Below are 16,686 nucleotides of genomic sequence, written 5' to 3'. Positions count from 1 at the left end.
CTGTTGACAGTTTCTTCAGGTTAAGATAACACTGTCTAAGGGTCCCTAGGTGGCTCAGTTGGTTAAGCGTCTGCCTTTAGCTCAAGTCATGATCTCAGGGTCCTGAGATGGAGCCCTGCATTAGGCTCCCTGCTCAGCAGGGAGTCTGCTCCTCCCTCTGCCCCTCCCCCACTTGTGCTCTCTCTTTCTCTCTCTCTCTCTCTCTCTCTCTCTCAAATAAATTTTAAAAATCTTTAAAAAAAAGTAACACTCTTTAATAAAGGAAATTCTGACTACAATTTCTAATCCTTAGATGGCGCCTACACTGCTCAAACCTTCTCCTAGAGACTTTTGTTTCTACTGTATTCACAACTTCTCACAGACTCAGTTATCAGTTTAAATATGGTTGAAGCCCTGAAGATAAAGAGCTTGCTAAGTTGGAAACATAAACCGGTCAGGATAATTGCCCATTTCTGATTGCCAAAAGGATTAAGCTGTAATGCTATAACCTATGTGCAAACCTATAGCTTCCTGCATGTTGTGTAACTGGGTGGGTGTCTGACAAATAGAGATTTCAATTCTGGTTGAGTCCATGACACAGGTATGTAGAAAGCCCACAGCACTCCCTGACATTGGAACAAACTATGGTGGTAATGAGGTTTTACTTTGAAGTTACTGGCTTGCCCTTTGGCTTTTGTGCTGCTTAGAATATTTTCTGTGTCAGGGCGCCTGGGTGGCTCAGTTGTTAAGCGTCTGCCTTCAGCTCAGGTCATGATCCCAGGGTCCTGGGATCGAGCCCCGCATTGGGCTCTCTGCTCGACGGGAAGCCTACTTCTCCCTCTCTCACTCCCCCTGCTGTGTTCCCCTTTCGCTGTGTGTCTCTCTGTCAAATAAATAAAATCTTTAAAAAAAAAAAAGAATATTTTCTGTGTCGCTCAAATACCCACTGCTTTCATATTTCTTCTGCTTTCACATTAATCCCAATAAATATCTGTAATTTACTTTTAATAAGGATTGCTGAAAATGTAACCTCTCCTAAAGGGAGTATATTTCAATATCTCTTTTAGGTTATTGGTACTCTACCTCTTGATACACAGGAAGGTAGGACATCAGTTATAGGCTGGTGTGAAGGTAACAAAGCCCCAAATCATGCAGGCTACAGGCTTATGTAACTAACCCGCCTATTCCAGTATTAACACCACAGAAAGGCGGCCAGTGGTAAAAATTCCAGTTTCCAACTTAGATCAACTCATAGTTGATATCCAAGAGGAGGACAAGTTGATTTTTTGGTCTTAGCAATAATGATGACAAGATAATGAGTTTCTAGGTGGTAGCAATAGTCAAATTCTTGCAGAGTTCTGGAAGAACACTGTAATTCTAGATGGCACACGCATTTAAATAAGAGTCTCACCAGAAGCAAATAGCATGTAGGAAAGATTCAGCATCTAATTAAAGAGGAGAGAATATTGCTAAGAACCAGACAATATCAGAGTCCTGATCAAGTGACCTAGGGATCAGAACGGAAGTTCAGTTCTGATTTAAAACACAAAGAGGGTAAAAGCCCAGTCATAGAGAACGAGTGTGTTAGTCCAGGGTTCTTCGAGAAGGATATGCCAAGACAGGAGTAACGGAGCCAGGATTTTGTTAGGAGAAAGCTGTGAGAGGTAACAGGGTGGGAGCAGGGAGACAGGAACAGCTGTCAGATAGGGAGGTAGGTCTGAACAAAGCAAAGAGGTTAGGAGGGCTGGGTGAAGAGTCCTAGACCACTGAGCAGTCTAAGAAAGGTGTGTCAAGGCCAGGCCTTAGGAGAATTGCAGATCCAAAGTTGGGCATCAGACGAGTCCTGTGTCTATAAGGAACAGACCTGCTCAGTGTCCCTGCCACCCTCAATCATCAGCTGGGAGCAGCTCAAATGAGCAAGGATGGCCTCAGTTTAAAGGCAGTGTGCAGTGACCAGCTTGGGTCCTTGGTCAGTTATGCTTCCTGTAGTTGGAAATCTGTGCATTCTCGTGGCTGCCAGAGGGCCAGTGCAGTAGGATTTCTTAAAAGGCTTGGTGAGGGAACAAGTGAAAAGCTTCTACTGGATACTAATATTACTAAAGCAAGACTCATCCCAGACCCTGCAGCCGGCCAGTGTGAACTTTCCACCCAGGGGCATGGATTGGCTCAAGGATTGGCTCAAAGACTGGCAGCAAAATCAACAGATTGAAAATTCTCTGTGTATAGGTGAACAGGTGCCTCTTTGTGAAGACATAACTGGAAATTATTAATCCTCCTTTTCCAAATGTATATAAATTCAGGAGAGGCTCTAAACTATCAACTTAAGACCCAGAGCTTTCAAATAAGGACATAATAACTTCTTGAAAATTTTCCAACAAGATAATGGCAAACTCCTATCTAAATGTCCATGTGTCACTTGCATCCTCAGAAAACACTATTCCCATCCAGTGTTTGATGTTATTCCCCTGACCTCTTCTCAAGTCTTCATCCTGCAGAACAATAAACAGATGGTACTGGAGGCAACATCATCTGCTTCTTTCTCAGACTGCTGCTCTGCTGCAAATAGCATTTTAATGATAATGCTTCCAGCCCCCAAACCATTACCATGTTTTCCAGTCCAAAAGGCTCAGTAAAAATGATACTACTTAGGATACAATTCATATTTTTTGTTAACAGTTATTAAATGTTTATTACATGCTAGAGTTTATCCAAGGCCTTGGGATCTACCAGTGAATCAGAAATTGTCCCTACTATTAAAAAGGTTACATTCTACTGGGGAAAAACAATCAATAAACAAATATACAAATTAATTTTTTAAATATCATAGAATAATAGAAAATAAAGAATATAATAAAATATTTTATCTTATTAGATTTCATGTTATTACACTTCTAGTAGTTATCATTATGTATTATATTTAATATTCTTTTAAAGAATAAAGGAAACACTGGAAAGAAAGAATAAAGGGCCAAAAAGTGATCTGGTCCAGTCCTCTAGCTTTAGACCAAAGTGACCCAGGAAATATGCAATGTGGATGGTAACCAACCCCAACAACCCCGCTAGAGTAATGCATGTATTTGTCTCAATCTCTCCCCTCCACTGCCATTCTCCTCTGCACAGACATGTCCATGAAAGATGACCTATGAATGCTGGAACAGTAGTGACTCCTTTGTCCCCACATCTCCTGTGACTCCTCAGTAGCTCATTATCAATTTATTCACACTGAATCCCCAGTGCCCACAACTGGACCTAGCACATAGTAGGCATATATATTTTAATGAATGACTAAATGACTTAGTGAATGAATTTAACTGAATTGAATTGCAGTCTGGGCTTGGCTGACACCAGGGGTTTTCATATATGGGAATGGCTTGCTTAAGCAGTAACTCATCTTTGTGAAGTGACTGACCTAATCTCAAACTCAGGAAACTTCTCAGGATCTAACTCACTGCCTTCCCCACTGCTCCCTCAACCATGTCAGAAGGAATACGTATGCCAAAATCCCATGGATTTAAGTGGATCCATAACCTGAAACTAGTTTCACATAACACAACAAATGTAGAGAATGTGTTTTGCAACCAATTCTAATGACAAAAAAAAATATTTATTTGGCATGGACTTGCTTGAAAAGATAAACACAGCGTATTATATTCAAAACAAAGGAAGAATGGCCCCAAGCATTCCTTGGGACAGACAGGAAGTCTGTTCCAAATCCTGTGGTACAGATAGTACCCTGGAAGATAAAGTTAATCACTATTCTGTGTCACTAATAAGGAAACACCTAGAAAGGGGTCATCAGGTTATATCCACATTTACTTATGGAGCTCCTGTTGAATACCCAGCTCTCCACTAGGTGCTGAAGAAGATAAAATTAAAAGTATACATGATGGGGGGGTGGAACAAGATGGTGGAGGAGAAGGAGACCTAGATTTCGTCTGGTCCCAGGAATTCAGCTACATAGGGATCAAACCATTCTGAACACCTATGAACTCAGCAGGAGATCGAAGAAAAGAATAGCAGCAACTCTGAACAGAAAAGCGATCACTTTCTGGAAGGTAGGATGGGCAGAGAAGTGAATCCGAGGTGATATTCGGGAGGATAGACGGCAGGAGAGGGAGCCTCCGTCGGCCACTTCTGGCAAGTGATAGAGCCACGGAGCACAAAATCGGGACTTTTAGAAGTCAGCTCCACTAAGGGACATCGCTCCAGTGGCTAAGCGGGGGTGGAACCCTCGCGGGACAGTGTGGTCTCAGGACCCTCAGGGTCACAGAAAGACCAGGGGGTGCCTGAGTGCGGCAGAGCTCCCAGGTATCGGAGGGGGGAAGCTGGCTGCAGAGACGGAGCCGAGGAGTGGGATCTCAGCTCAGGGTTGCCATAAACCATGATCGGCGACACAGTCAGGCCCCTGCTCCTCCAGGAGAGACCCAACAAGCAGCAGATCCGGGGACACTCCCCTTCCTCCCCCAGGAGGAGCGGCATGGGAGTGCACCACAGGGATCTGCTGGGTTTGGAGACTCCACACCGAGTTGGGTGCCAGAGATAGAAATGCTCGGTCACAGGCTGGGTGAGCACAGAGTGTGGCCGGAGACTGGGGTGATGGGAGTGACTGACTGCTTTTCTCTGGGGGGCGCACTGAGGAGTGGGGACCCGAGTTCTCGGCTCCTCTGGGGTGGAGATTGGGAGGCCGCCATTTTCACTCTCGTCCTCCAAAGCTGTACAGAAAGCTTTCAGGGAACAAAAGTTCCCAAGAGCAAACCCGAGCAGATTACTTAGCCCGGACCGACAAGCGCGGGGCAATTCCGCCTCCAGCAAAGACATCTGGGAACCACAGAAACAGGCCCCTCCCCCAGAAGATCAGCAAGAACAACCAGCCAAGACCAAGTTTACCGATCAATGAGAACAACAGAACTCCAGCGCTAGAGGAATACTGCACATAGAATTCATGGTTTTTTTAACATGATTCTTTAGTTTTTCAAAGTTAATTTTTTTAATTGTCTCTTTTTTTTGAATTTCTCTTCTTCCCTTTTTCAACCAACATCTTATCAATCCATTTTTTTAAAAAACATTTTTATTTTTCATTTTTAGAGTCATATTCTATCCCTTCAGAGTAGTTACCTTTATTTTTAACATGTGTATATATGTGGTTCTCTCTTTAAAATTTTGAGATAAAATTTCTTCTAACAGATCAAAATTTACCCTAAACTTCTAATATATGGCTTTGTTCTAGTCTCTGGCCTGATCACATTCTCTCCCCCTTTTTTTTTTCTTTCTTTCTTTTTTTTTTTAAATCCTCTTCTTTCTTTTTTCAAACAAAGCAACTTCTTATCTTATCAATTCCTTTTCAAAAATTTTTATAATTTTCATCTTTCCAGTCATATTCCATCCCTTCATCGTATCAACCCTTATTTTGTACATATATAAGTCTTTCTTTCTTTAGAATTTTGGGAGGCACTTTCTTCTAACAGACCAAAATACACCCAAAATCTAGTGTGTGGCACTGATCTATGAACAACTCTGATCATATTTCATCATAGTCTGTTTTTTTGTTTTGTTTTGTTCTGTTTTTCTTTGTTTTTATCTTTTTCTTTTTCTTTTTTTTTTCTCTTTCTTTCTTCTTTCTCTCCCTTTCTTTTCACCTGGTTTCAGGGCTTTTCTGATTTGTTTAGAGTATATTTTCTGGGGACGTTGTTACCCTTTTAGCATTTTGGTCTCTCATCCATCTATTCTCCTCTGGACAAAATGACAAGACAGAAAAAATCACCTCAACAAAAAGAAAAAGAGGTAGTACCGTCTGCCAGGGACATACTCAATACGGACATTAGTACGATGTTGGACCTAGAGTTCAGAATCATGATTTTAAGGACACTAGCTGGGCTTGAAAAAAGCATGGAAGTTATTAGACAAACACTTTCTGGAGAAATAAAAGAACTAAATGTAACTAAGTCGAAATCAAAAAGGCTAATAATGAGGTGCAATCAAAAATGGGGGTGCTAACTGCTAGGATAAATGAGGAAGAAGAGAGAATCAGTGAATTAGAAGACCAAATGAATTAGAAGACCAAATAAAGAAGCTGAGAAAAAGAGAGATAAACAACTACTGGATCATGATGGCAGAATTCGAGAGATAAGTGATACCATAAGACGAAACAACATTAGAATAATTGGGATCCCAGAAGAAGAAGAAAGAGAGAGAGGGGCAGAAGGTATATTGGAGCAAATTATAGAAGAGAAGTTCCCTAAGGTGGGGAAGGAAACAAGCATCAAAATCCAGGAGGCACAGAGAACCCCTCTCAAAATCAATAAAAATAGGTCAACACCCCGACATCTAATAGTAAAACTTACGAGTCTCAGAGACAAAGAGAAAATCCTGAAAGGAGCTCAGGAGAAGAGATATGTAACCTATAATGGTAGAAACATTAGATTGGCAACAGACCTATCCACAGAGACCTGGCAGGCCAGAAAGGACTGGCATGATATATTCAGAGCACTGAACGAGAAAAATATGCAGCCAAGAATACTATATCCAGCTAGGCTGTCATTGAAAATAGAAGGAGAGATAAAAAGCTTCCAGGACAAAAAAAAACTAAAGGAATTTGCAAACACGAAACCAGCCCTACAAGAAATTTTGAAAGGGGTCCTCTAAGCAAAGAGAGAGCCTAAAAGCAGCATAGACCAGAAAGGAACACAGACAATATATAGCAACAGTCACCTTACAGGCAATACAGTGGCACTAAATTCATTTCTTTCAATAGTTACCCTGAATGTAAATGGGCTAAATGCCCCAATCAAAAGACACGGGCTATCAGATTGATTAGAAAACAAGACCCATCGATATGCTGTCTGCAAGAGACTCATTTTAAACCCAAAGACACCACCACATTGAAAGGGAGGGGGTCGAAAACAATTTACCATGCTAATGGACACCAAAAGAAAGCTGGGGTGGCAATCCTTATATCAGACAAATTAGATTTTAGAACAAAGACTGTAATGAGAGAGGAAAGACACTATATCCTACTTAAAGGGTCTATCCAACAAGAAGATCTAACAATTGTAAATACCGATGCCCCTAACATGGGAGCAGCCAATTATATAAGGCAATTAATAACAAAAGCAAAGAAACACATCAACAGCAATACAATAATAGTGGGGGACTTTAACACCCCCCTGACTAAAATGGACAGATCATCTAAGCAAAAGATCAACAAGGAAATAAAGACTTTAAAGGACACACTGGACCAAATGGACTTCACATATTCAGAATATTCTATCCCAAAGCAACAGAATACACATTCTTCTCTAGTGCCCATGGAACATTCTCCAGAATAGATTGCATCCTTGGTCCCAAATCAGGTCTCAACCGGTACCAAAAGATTGGGATTATTCCCTGCATATTTTCAGACCATATGCTTTGAAACTAGAACTCAATCACAAAAGGAAAGTCAGAAAGAACTCAACTACATGGAGGCTAAAGAGCATCCTACTAAAGAATGAATGGGTCAACCAGGAAATTAAAGAATTAAAAAAGATCATGGAAACCAATGAAAATGAAAACACAACTGTTCAAAATCTTTGCGATGCAGCAAAGGCAGTCCTGAGAGGAAAATATAGAGCAATACAAGCCTTCCTCAAGAAACAAGAAAGGTCTCAAATACACAACCTAACCCTACACCTAGAGGAGCTAGAGAAAAAAACAGCAACTAAAGCCTAAACCCAGCAGGAGAAGAGAAATCATAAAGATCAGAGCAGAAATCAATGAACTAGAAACCAAAAGAACAGTAGAACAGATCAACGAAACTAGGAGCTGGTTCTTTGAAAGAATTAACAAGATTGATGAACCCCTGGCCAGACTTATCGAAAAGAAAAGAGAAATGACCCAAATCAACAAAATCATGAATGAAAGAGGAGAGATCACAACCAACACCAAAGAAATACAAACAATTATAAAAACATATTATGAGCAACTCTATGCCAGCAAATTAGATACCTGGAAGAAAGGGATGCATTCCTAGAGATGTATCAACTACCAAAATTGAACCAGGAAGAAATAGAAAACCTGAACAGACCTATAGCCACTAAGGAAATGGAAGCGGTCATCAAAAATCTCCCAAGAAACAAAAGCCCAGGGCCAGATGGCTTCCCAGGGGAATTCTATCAGACATTTAAAGAAGAATTAATACCTATTCTCCTGAAACTGTTCCAAAAAATAGAAATGGAAGGAAAACTTCCAAACTCGTTTTATTAGGCCACCATTACCTTGATCCCCAAACCAGACAAAGACCCCATCAAAAAGGAGAATTATAGACCAATATCGTTGATGAACATGGATGCAAAAATTCTCACCAAAATACTAGCCAATAGGATCCAACAGTACATTAAAAGGATTATTCACCATGACCAAGTGGGATTTATCCCTGGGCTGCAAGGATGGTTCAACATCCACAAATCAATCGAAGTGATCAACACATTAACAAAAGAAAGAACAAGAGTCATATGATCCTCTCAATAGATGCAGAAAAAGCATTTGACAAAGTCCAGCATCCTTTCTTGATCAAAACTCTTCAGAGTATAGGGATAGAGGGTACATACCTCAATATCATAAAAGCCATCTATGAAAAACCTACAGCGAATATCATTCTCAATGGGGAAAAGCTGAGCGTTTTCCCCCTAAGGTGAGGAACGCGGCGGGGATGTCCACTATCACCACTGCTATTCAACATAGTATTAGAAGTCCTAGCCACAGCAATCAGACAACAAAAAGAAATCAAAGGCATCCAAATCGGCAAAGAGGAAGTCAAACTTTCACTCTTGGCAGATGATATGATACTTTATGTGGAAAACCCAAAAGACTCCACCCCCAAACTGCTAGAACTCATACAGGAATTCAGTAAAGTAGCAGGATATAAAATCAATGCACAGAAATCAGTGGCATTCCTATACACCAACAACAAGACAGAAGAGAGACAAATTAAGGAGTCAATCCCATTTACAATTGCACCCAAAACCAGAAGATACCTAGGAATAAATCTCACCAAAGAGGCGAAGGATCTGTACTTAGAAAACTATAAAATACTCATGAAAGAAATTGAGGAAGACACAAAGAAATGGAAAAACGTTCCATGCTCATGGATTAGGAGAACCAACATTGTGAAGATGTCAATGCTACCTAGAGCAATCTACACATTCAATGCAATCCCCATCAAAATACCACCCACTTTTTTCAAAGAAATGGAACAAATAATCTTAAAATTTGTATGGAACCAGAAAAGACCCCGAATAGCCAGAGGAATGTTGAAAAAGAAAAGCAAAGCTGGCGGCATCACAACTCCAGACTTCTGGCTCTATTACAAAGCTGTCATCATCAAGGCAGTATGGTACTGGCACAGAAACGGACACATAGAGCAATGGAACAGAATCGAGAGCCCAGAAATGGACCCTCAACTCTATGGTCAACTCATCTTTGACAAAGCAGGAAAGAATATCCAATGGAAAAAAGACAGTCTCTTCAACAAATGGTGCTGGGAAAATTGGACAGCCACATGCAGAAGAATGAAACGGGACCATTTCCTTACACCACACACAAAAATAGACTCCAAATGGTTGAAAGACCTCAATGTGAGACAGGAGTCCATCGAAATCCTAAAGGAGAACACAGGCAGCAACCTCTTCGACCTCAGCCGCAGCAACTTCTTCCTAGAAACATCGCCAAAGACAAGGGAAGCAAGGTCAAAAATGAACTATTGGGACTTCGTCGAGATAAAAAGCTTTTGCACAGCAAAAGAAACAGTCCACAAAACCAAAAGACAACCGACAGAATGGGAGAAGATCTTTGCAAATGACATATCAGATAAAGGGCTAGTTTCCAAAATCTATAAAGAACTTATCAAACTCAACACCCAAAGAACAAATAATCTGATCAAGAAATGGGCAGAAGACATGAACAGACATTTTTCCAAAGAAGACATCCAAATGGCCAACAGACACATGAAAAAGTGCTCAACATCGCTCACCATCAGGGAAATCCAAATCAAAACCTCAGTGAGATACCACCTCACACCCCTCAGAAAGGCTAAAATTAACAAGTCAGGAAAGGACAGACGTTGGCGGGGATGTGGAGAAAGGGGAACCCTCCTACACTGTTGGTGGGAATGCAAGCTGGTGCAGCCACTCTGGAAAACAGTATGGAGGTTCCTCAAAACGTTGAAAATAGAGCTACCATATGATGCAGCAATTGCACTACTGGGTATTTACCCCAAAGATACAAATGTAGGGATCCGAAGGGGTACGTGCACCCCGATGTTTATAGCAGCAATGTCCACGATAGCCAAACTGTGGAAAGAGCCAAGATATCCATCGACAGATGAATGGATAAAGAAGATGTGGTATATATATACAATGGAATATTATGTGGCCATCAAGAGGAATGAGATCTTGCCATTTGCAATAATGTGGATGGAACTGGAGGGTGTTATGCTGAGTGAAATAAGTCAATCAGAGAAAGACAGGTATCATATGACCTCACTGATACAAGGAATTCGTAATCTCAGGAAACAAAGTGAGGGTTGCTGGAGTGGTGGGGGTGTGGGAGGGATGGGGTGGCTGGGTGATAGACACTGGGGAGGGTATGTGCTATGGTGAGCGCTGTGAATTGTGCAAGACTGTTGAATCACAGATCTGTACCTCTGAAACAAATAATGCAATATATGTTAAGAAAAAAAAGATAGCAGGAGGGGAAGAATGAAGGGGGGTAAATCGGAGGGGGAGACAAGCCATGAGAGACGATGGACTATGAAAAACAAACTGAGGGTTCTAGAGGGGAGGGGTTGGGGGGATGGGTTAGCCTGGTGATGGGTATTAAAGAGGGCACCTTCTGCATGGAGCACTGGGTGTTATGCACAAACAATGAATCATGGAACACTACATCAAAAACTAATGATGTCATGTATGGTGATTAACATCACAATAAAAAATTTAAAGAAAAAAATAAAATAAAAAAGTATACATGATAGGAAATATGAAATCTCTTTACAGAGGTCATTAATATTCATGAGACAATTAGCAGACAATCCCTGGAAGTCTGCAATGTTGAATAGTGTGGGACAAAGTGTTTGATCTCTGGGAGCTCAGCAGCAAAAAGTGCAGGTGCTCAGAAGACTTCTTGGGGACACTGAAGTTTGTTCATGGTCTTGGCCCACGGATAAGACTTGTACGGATAAAATGAAAGTGCAAGGGCCCCCACCCCAGCGTCAGAAAGACGAGAAGGAATGTGGTATATGTGATGGGCATTCAGGTGTTAGACATCCTGATAGGCAGGGTACGTGCAGAGAAATAATGAGAACAGTGTGAATGCCAGTGGGGTGAGGCTGTCAACCCCTAAAGAGGGGCTCGACATAATGGGTGGATTAGGAAGATTAACTTCCCCGATACTAGTTGAAGTCCCAACTTTAGAAGAACTTAGAATGATCCCTGAGAAAGAGAAAGAAACTTACTGCTACAAGTGAAAGATCTCTATGACAAGAATTAAGTTGAGCTTAAGTTCACTGGATGAGCAGAGTGGTGTCAAGAAGAGGAAGTAGTCACTGGACAAAGGAAAAGTGATCCTGCCGTTTGGGCCCTTTTCCCTTGGCCCAGGGCATCCTCCTGGCCAACATGAGGGGTCACTGCAAGGTGGTGTACCAACATATCTGGTTATGGAAGGAAACTTCAGGAAAGGGAAGGCTAAATCTTTTCCCCTGTGTCCCTCCTTCTATCCCTGAGATAAGAGAGAACCAGTGAGGCATGGGTCCAGACAAGGAGGTGCAGGAGTATGTCTGTGGTAAGAACTGGCCTGGAGATGTGATAGAATGAAGCCAGGGATCCGGAAATCATAAGAAATCAAGACCTCTGCATACAGTTGTAGATCCCCGAAAACTCCCTTAAATCTAGCAAAATACAATAATGAGAATTACAAGATATAACATGATCTGGAAAATCTCCCCAGATTCTCATGCATTCTGCAATAATCAGCTTGTCTGGTGAGCACCACACTTCCCACACTTTACCACAAAGCCCAGAGTAAATTCTCTCATCCCCTCCAAAATCCTAGTCTGTTGCCCAGGGAAGCCAAATAACAGGCACCGTGTGTAAACCACTCCCGCTCAGTTTGGTATTCAAACTACACACTACTCATGGAATTTGAAAACTGGAAAGTCTATAAAAAATCCATGAGCCTGACGAGGTAGTTGCTGCTGTCCCATCATCTTGTAACGTACTTAGTCACTTTGAAGGGAGGGACAGATTTTTCAACCTTCTTAAATTCCTTGCAGCCCCTTCAAGGGATGGAACTCTGTATTTCCAAAACACACTATAATCCCCAAGTAGCTAATCAGTCATTTAATAAAAACATACTTACTAAACACCTGCTATATGCTTAGCAGTGCCCTAGGTAGAGAGATAGGAAGATGAGTAAGGCATGGTTTTTGAAGTAAAGAAGCTCACTACTTAATGGTTGAAACAGTGCACAGTTAAACAATAGCTTAGAAAAAAAACATACAAATGACCAACAGTTACTGGAAAGATGCTCAACATCACCAATCATCAAGGAAATGCAAATCAAAACCACAGTAAGACTTACCTCACACCTGTCAGAATGGTTTATGAAAAAGACAAATAAGAATTGGCAAGGATGTAGAGAAAAGGGAGCCCCTGGGCATTGTTGGTGGGCATTTAAGTTGGTGTGGCCACTCTGGAAAACACTATGGAGATTCCTCAAAAAATTAAAAATAGAACTACCATATGATCTAGCAATTGCACTTCTGGGTATTTACCCAAGGAAAATAAAAACAGTAATTCGAAAAGATATGCACCCCCATGTTCATTGCAGCATTATTTATAATAGCCAAGATATGGAAACAACCTAGGCCCACTGATGAATGAATGGATAAAGAAAATGTGGTATAGATATACAATGGAATATTATTCAGTCATAAAAAAGAATGAAATTTTGCCTTTTGTGACAACATGAATCAAACATGAGTGCATTATGCTGAGTGAAATAAGTCATATAGAGAAAGACCAATACCATGATCTCATTTATATGTGGAACCTCAAAGAACAAAAACAAAAACAAAAAAACCCAAGTTCATAGACACAGAGAATAGATTGGCGGTTGCCGGAGGTGAGGAATAAGGAGCAGGGAAAACAGGTGAAGGGGTCAAAAGGTACAAATTTCCAGTTATAAAATAAATAAGCTATAAGTATGTAATACACAGCATGGTGACTTTGGCTAACAATACTGTATCATAAAAGTTCTCATTATAAGAAAAAATTTTGAAACTATGTGTGGTGACAAATGTTAACTAGACTTATTGTGGTGATCATTTTGCAATATATAAAAATATTAAATAATATCATATACCTGAAACCAATATAATGTTATATTTCAATTAGGCATCAATTTAAAAAAAACAATAAAGTATACTTCTTATAGTAAAAATAACAACAATAGTTTTAGAATACTGTGAAACTGACTAGAAAAGGATTGGGAGGTCAGAAAAGAGAGAGTCTGGTGGAAACTAGAATTTTGGGAAAAGCTACTCACAGTGCATCACCACCCACATGCGTGCAAAACCCTAAACACACTGGGCAACAAGCCCAGTTGGAAACATTTGCTCTGAGTCAGAGCCTTGGGGAAACAAGGTATGTTTGCATCATTTAAGAAAATGGTTCTCCTTGGTGGACTTGTCTTCTTATAAAGTAGAACCGTTCAATAAGTAAAATTAAGTCTTACAGAAGACTATTTTGCACTTATACTATAAGAAGTTTCCAGGAAACAGACTCTAATCTAAGACCGTAGTTACCAGAAAGAGAGCCAGCAGTGTTTGTAGAGGTTGAATGGGCCTCTGGGATGAAATCTGAACTAGGGTAAGAGTATCTCTTATAATAAGTAAGGTGACCATATCATTTTTCAATTAAACCAGACTACTTTTGCAAGTGAGAGAGGGCACTATTAATAAAGATGCCAGCACAGCAGTTCCAAGATGTGTGGAATAAACCAGGATGCATGGCCACCCTGCTTATGAAAAACTACCCTCTCTACCAACCTGACCTTTCTCTAATGGTCAAAGTTCCACTGTTAGAAATACATTCCTTTAGTTTAAGACATTGCTGTCTCTTAAAAGCCAAATTCCCCTTTCATGAGTTGCTATATCAACCCTTTCTTAGTCATTCACCACTTAGTGTGACTGTTATTCAGATCCCTTGCAAAGAGACATCATTACCTGGAGAGAAGGCTTTGAAAGGTTCAGGTGGGAGATACACCTCCCTCTGACTCAAGCATTCCTGTGCACTCTCCCAGGTGCATGCCCACCCTCCCTGTGCACTCTGACAGGTGTGTGCGTTGCTCTTGTCATCCCCAGGGCTGACAGGCTTTTCCTCTCTCTCTCACTACATTTTTTGTCCTCATGGTTCAAGACCAAATCAAACACTGATGCAACTGCAAATCTTTCTCCAGTCCCTTCCTGCAGGGTAAACTCCTTACCCTTCTGAGTTTGAAAGACCCTTTTATAAGCCTCTGTTATTGTGCTGATCATCATCAAAAATGTATCAGCAGCAGCAGTGTGTGTGGCATACTCCCATCTTTATGTTCTACCGCAGTGCCAGGCACCTAATAAATACTCTGTGCACATTCATTCCTTTCCCCCTACCTTTGTTCCCCTTGAGAGGAGCTGGCAAAGGGTCACAGTCCCATCGCGTGTTAGCTGTGTGACCCTGTGCAGCTTAACCTCTCTAAGTCTCAATTTTTCCTCTATAAAATGGAGACAGTAATACACCTGACTCCCCAGGTCCTTACAAAAATAAATGAAATAATGTGTAATAGCATGGAGGACATTAGGAGAAGGAAGGGAAAAATGAAGGGGGGGCAATCAGAGAGGGAGACAAACCATGAGAGACTATGGACTCTCAAAAACAAACTGAGGGTTTTAGAGGGGAGGGGGGTGGGGGGACGGGTTAGCCCAGTGATGGGTATTAAGGAGGGCACGTTCTGCGTGGGACACTGGGTGTTATGCACAAACAATGAATCATGGAACACTACATCAAAAACTAATGATGTAATGTATGGTGACTAACATAACAATAAAATAAAATAAAATTTAAAAAAATAAAATGCTTAGCTCACTGCCTGGTATGCAGTGAGTGAACAGTCAACACAAACGATAGTGGTTATTATTAGTGGTAAATGCCAATACTACCCCATCATTTCCTGAGCACCAGGCATGGTGGGAAGCATTTTACGTGCTGTATCCTGGAGTCTGCACTAGAACAATGCATTCTTAGGGGCTGGTACTCTCTCCTCTTTTTGTTGTTGTTGCATCCCAATGCCTCAAACAGTGCCTGGCACATTGTAAGTGCTCCATTAATATTTGTTGGACAACCCTCTGAAGTATTATCTTCTCCATGCTTTCCAAAGTAGATATTCTCATTACACTCATTTTATAAGATATTGGAAAAGACACACTGTAAAGTCAAACTTTTGTTGGTTTGATTAATTTGAACAGCTCAATTTCTTCATTAGTAAATTGCAAATCACAGTAATAATTATCTGACAAGGGTGTTAGGAGATAACAAATGGAAAGGAAACACTTTCTAAATAGTTAATATTCTACAAATGTTCCTTAATCTCAATCTGATCTTCATCCAGTTCTTATAAAGTCTAGTGTGAACTTCAGGGTGCTGTCAGCCTCAGTGGTTTAAGCTACAAAAAAAAAAGCATGGTATTTTGAGGACATGGAGAGCTGGGGCAAACCAGGAGATAGACTCCCCGCTCATGGGGAGGTGAAGGAGCCCTGGTAATACCTTCTCCCTGGTCTGACACATTTCTGCCTCCTGGTCCTTCATCGTGCTCAGGGTCAGAGCTGAAGAGGCAGCTCCAGGGCACTTCAAAAAATGTTCTCTCATTGTTTCTCAGTTGTGCTCACTTTAATCTATCACATAACTCTGAGGACATTATCACTCATCTGTTTAAGTACCTGGAATACCACCACTTATGTCCCTAAAGATGCTGTCAAGCTGCGGGAACTTAGAGGAAAAGACCCCCAAGCTCATGACTTTACTGATTACTTTTGGGTAATAGACATTTCCACAGTCTTGTTAAGTCACAACCACACTCTTAATTCAGAAAATGGAAGATCCGGTCTCTCAGGCAATAATCAAAAACTTGGATTTCATTTAAAGTTCTAATCTTTTCTTTAGTACCTCCACCTGGGCCTGCTGCTGGGGGAAACTAAGGTCCTGGAAGGGGGCATAAAGCTTTTCTCTACCACTTAATGCTTCCACTCTTCCTCCCCATGATGCTGATGGGGAGGTTTCTGAAGCTTCCAGAAAGGCCAGGAAGGGAGTAGAAAGAGGAAAGGGAAAGAGAGGTTTAAAAAAGGCCAAGTAGGGGATGGGGTGGAGGGCTGGTGGAGATCTAGTTTCATTGGTATTATCATATTGCAGCTTCCAGGTCTCTGGGCAGGTAGATGTTTAAAACTAGGTCTTACTTATATGGATGTCTTGGCTTATACTTCAGGCACCCCAAACAATGGTGACCTCTCCCCAGTAATTCTCTTGACCCGGAAGAATGAACCCTATCCTGGCAAACACTTCTGTAGCCCTATTAGACAGGACCTAATATGGCCCCATATTTACTCTCTCTTAGTGAATCACATCTGGCCCTCAGGAAACCCTTATA

This window comes from Zalophus californianus, chromosome 10 (assembly GCF_009762305.2).
Source record: "Zalophus californianus isolate mZalCal1 chromosome 10, mZalCal1.pri.v2, whole genome shotgun sequence".
Lineage (NCBI taxonomy): Eukaryota > Metazoa > Chordata > Mammalia > Carnivora > Otariidae > Zalophus > Zalophus californianus.
The sequence above is the reverse complement of the archived record's forward strand: the minus strand, read 5'-3'. Positions refer to the sequence as shown.